The 4751-nt window shown below is 40.3% G+C and overlaps 1 pseudogene; it reads right to left on the bottom strand.

Moving 5' to 3' along the window:
• The window catches only part of LOC116101228, a 13245-nt pseudogene extending 11963 nt beyond the window's left edge, over positions 1-1282 (bottom strand).
• Positions 1283-4751: the final 3469 nt, after the last annotated feature.

Consider the following 4751-nt stretch of genomic DNA (forward strand, 5'->3'; position numbering starts at 1 on the left):
TGTGGACAAATAATGGAACCTTCACCTTTTAACATGCTTAAATTTTTAGACTTTGTGAAACTGTTAAATCTGACTGACTTCATTTTATGATATTAACATGAGCTTTCAGGGATAGGAAGCTGAATGCTTATGTCTTAAAGTGAAGTTTTGTGTCAAGTTGACAAGTGTTCTCTGCACAAGCAGCTTGAGCGTCTTCCTCTGGAACATGCAGTCTCTAAAGGGATCAAGAAGGAAGGAAAGATGGGGTTTGCACAGCTGATAACACAGAATAGAATATTGTGATTTTGTAAACACCACAAGGTGTTCATACTATAAAAATACATTATCTACATGATGAGGAACTAATAGATCCTATTGGACAATCTAAAGAACAGGAAGACCAGTGAGCACAGTGGTCACATACAGCCTGGTCACAAGCATCCTTCAGGAGTCACAAGTGTTCATGACCAGCAAGACCAGACTGAAGCCAATGAGACACATTAAGAATTAACCATGTAGCTGTGATGCAATCAAATATTTTATATTAAGCAGAATCAAAAACGTTGAATAAATGTCATACTCTTTTCATCCCAGGAAGCTAAAGATCTAGGACTATGCCCACAGCAGGACACACAACAGCTGGCATATGTTTGGGCATTTGGCAGTGATACTAGATTGGCCATATGACTGACAGGTGCTGCTCAGCATGCTCAGACCTGTAAGGTAAGCAATGGTAAACACAATCTTCAAATAGAATACAGTGATATTGATGTAGATGGCATGGAAGAGATATTGGTACTCTCCAGGGAATACACAGTCAGAAAACAGAGAAGCTGGAAATCAGCCCCAGGTAGGTTGAGGATACAGGCAGAGAAAACATTCCTGTACAGATGCCCAGAATATACAGCACAATGGCATTCCATCTCCACCCAAGCATGGCAATGATGAGGGCCAGCTAATTGAGTAAAAAATGACTGTCACAGACTTAAGTTTCACTGTGGTCATTCCATCCCCATGCTGAGATGGATGGACCTGTGCTTTGGAATTCTCTAGTATTTTTCCTGCAAAGAATATTAAGACATGAACGTTTGCTGTACAACCAGTAATTAGAAGGGTCACCCTACAGTTTGGGATGGACTGGTCTTTGTTCTTAAGGAGGGGAAACAGATTTTCAGAGATTAAGTCATTTATAAAACCCAAAGGGTTCTAGAAACTTCGTTTAAATTCAAGTTGTCTGTATTTGGGCAGCCTCCAAAGAACTTCTACCTGCTTGTGAAGCAGCTGATGCCCAGACACTCAGCATGTAAGGCTATGTCAGGAAAAAGTGGGACTTTGAATTCAACTTTCTTTCTGTTCTAGGGCTGAGATTTCCCTTTCAGGTTTAGGAGAATGGAAGCCATCACTGTGAAAAATAGTCATGAGAGGAGTCTACCAAATGAGAAAAAAATGGATCCAGAGTGACTGTTATGAAGGAAGTTCTGCTTCTTTCTAAGACCTGTGTGAGAACAGATTCACCCGTCAGGATAGGTAGGCTGGGTCTGCCTTCCAAATTTGAAAAATAGAAGTAGAGAAGCCTTGGATGACATCAAGCACTTTCTCTTTTCTGTTATACCAGAAATGTCCAGGTCACACTACATGGGAGTGCAATACATAATTAAGGAGAATGAAAAATGAGTGAATAAATGTTAAGCCCAAAGGTAGTTAAGACAGCAGCAGAGAAATTCAAACTCAAGTTTGAGGGCCACTTCAATTAATTCCATGATTCTTCCACCAATAGAATGCTTGGTTTCATGTTCTGCAGCAGGAAGTAAAAGTAAAATAAAGTCTGATGCTGTCCTTAATCTGACTGATTTGCTTATCCCTGTATGCCAGCCTACACTGAATTGTTGTGTCCCTCCTTTCCCAGAGTACATCTCTTAGCATGGGCTTGGACCACAAGCCTTCACCTTTTTTAAATTACAAACAATTTTGTTTATTTGTATTCTTTTTTTGTCTCTGTAAATTTTAATGCAGTTTGTGCATAGTCCACAAACATGCAGTAAAATTGGTATTGAGCTTTTATAGACTAGATTATATTTTCTAAAGCTAAACAGAGTTTATATAAGTGGATTAGTTTGAATTATTTTTGTATTAGTACATTTTCACATTTCTTTTTCACACACACACACACACACACACACACACACACGTTTTCTTATTTCTTGGTACTCATTTTGTCAAGTTTATTTATTTTTTTGAAATTTCTATTAGATTTTTTATTAGATATTTGCTTTATTTACATGTCATATGGTATCTCCTTTCCCAGTTTCCCCTCCAAAAAATGGAAAAAAAATAAAAATAAAAAAACAAAAACTAAAACAAACCCCTGTTTCCTCCCCCATACCTCTGCTCACCAGCCGACCCCCTCTCCTGCTTACTGGCCCTGGCATTCCCGTACACTGGGGCATAGAATCTTCACAGGGCCAAGAGCCTCTCCTCCCATTGATGATCGACTTGGCCATCCTTGGCTACATATGCTGCTGGAGCCATTAGTCCCACTATGTGTCCTCTTTGGTTGGTGGTTTAGTCCCTGGGAGCTCTGAGGGTACTAGTTAGTTGTTGTTTGTCCTAAGGGGCTGCAAACCCTTAAGCTCCTTGGGTCCTTTCTCCAGCTCCTTCACTGGTGTCCCTGTACTCAGTCCAATGGATGGCTGTGAGCCTCTACATCTGTATTAGTCAGGTACTGTCAGAGCCTCTCAGAAGATACCTATATCAGGCTCTTGTCAGCCAGCATTTGCTGGCATCCACAATAGTGTCTGGATTTGATGATTGAATATTGGAAGGATTCCCAGGTGGGGAACTCTCTGGATTGTCCTTCCTTCAGTCTCTGCAACTCCTTCCATGGGTATTTTGTTCCCCTTTTAAAAAGGAATGAAGTACCCACATTTTGGTTTTCCTTCTTGAGTTTCTTGTGGTTTGTGGATTGTACTTTGCGTATTCTGAACTTCTGCGCTAATATCCACTTATCAGCCAGTGCATACCATGTGTGTTCTTTTTTTGACTGGGTTACCTCATTCAGGATGATATTCTCCAGATCCATCCAGTGCCCTAAGAATTTCATAAATTCTTTGTTTTTAATTACTCAGTAGTACTCCATTGTGTAGATGTACCACATTTTTCTGTATCCATTCCTGTGTTGAGGGACATCTGGGTTGTTCCCATTCTGCAAGCTGGTACAACCACTATGGAAATCAGTTTGGTGGTTCCTTTGGAAATTGGACATAGTACTAGCACCCAGCTATGCCATTCCTTGGCATATATACAGAAAATGCTCCAAAATGTAGTAAGGACACATGCTCCACTATGACCACAAGCCCCCCCCACCTTTTTTCTTGATTTTTCAAGACAGGGTTTCTCTGTGTAGCACCGGCTGTCCTGGAACTCACTCTGTAGACCAGGCTGGCCTCAAACTCAGAAATCCACTTGCCTCTGCCTCCCAAGTGTCGGGATTTAAGGTGTGCACCACCACCACCCGACCCAATCCCCCCCTTTTTAATTAGATGTTTTATTAATTTACATGTCATACAATATCTCCTTTCCTAGGTTCCCCTCCAAAAAATAAAATAAAATAAAAAAAACAAAAACAAAAGCAAACCCCTGTTCCCTCCCCCATACCTCTGCTCACCACCAGACCCTCTCCTGATTACTGGCCCTGGCATTCCCCTACACTGGGGCATAGAGTCTTCACAGGGCCAAGGTCCTCTCCTCCCATTGATGACCGACTTAGCCATTCTCTGCTATACATATGCTGCTGGAGCTATTATTACCACCATGTGTACTCTTTGGTTGGTAGTTTAGTCCCTGGGAGTTCTGAGGGTACTAGGTAGTTCATAGTGTTGTTTGTCCTAAGGGGCTGCAAACCCTTAAGCTCCTTTGGTCCCTTCTCTAGCTCCTTCATTGGGGACCCTGTACTCAGTCCAATGCATGGCTGTGAGCCTCTACTTCTGTATTAGTCAGATATTGTCAGAGCCTCTCAGAAGACAGCTATATCAGGATCCTGTCATCCAGCACTTGCTGACCTCCACAATAGTGTTCTCTTCCTTTTGACTGTATTCATGAAACACATTTCCAATGACAAAGATTTGTACAAAATCAAAAAAGGAGATAAAAATAATATGCCAAATGAATGGAATATGAAAGAAAGATAGATTGTGTATACTCTTACTTGGCACAACAGATAAAAAAATAGAAGTAATAATAATGCTTACATACTACTCAGTGGATTAGTAATAGGATTCATTAATAGTAGTGTGTGTGTATATGTGTGTGTGTGTGTGTGTGTGTATGTGTTTGTGTGTGCATATGCCAATAAATTCAATTACCCTATGGTGGCTTAATATACAAATTATTTTGTTTATTTTTTATTTGTTTCATTGAAACAAGGTCTCACTGTGTAGTTTTAGCTGGCCTGAAACTTACTATGTAGTGCAGGTTGGCCTTGAAATCATAAAGATCTCCCTCCTTCTGCCTCTCAGTTTCTGAGATTATAGGCAATTGCAACTATACCTGATTCCAGGTATTATATATTGCTTATCATTAAGAAAATAAACTGACAAGGAAGCTTCATAGATAAACCACTTTAATTAAAGGAGACTTCAAGTGCCTAGTAATGCTTCCAACAACCCTAGAGCTCATATCCTTCTAAGAGACACACAAAAGTTTCTCTACAATATTTTAGCACATAAGATGGTCTTTACAAGAGCCACCAAATTGAATTGCTTCCTATCTTATCA

This window comes from Mastomys coucha, unplaced genomic scaffold, assembly GCF_008632895.1.
Source record: "Mastomys coucha isolate ucsf_1 unplaced genomic scaffold, UCSF_Mcou_1 pScaffold21, whole genome shotgun sequence".
NCBI lineage: Eukaryota > Metazoa > Chordata > Mammalia > Rodentia > Muridae > Mastomys > Mastomys coucha.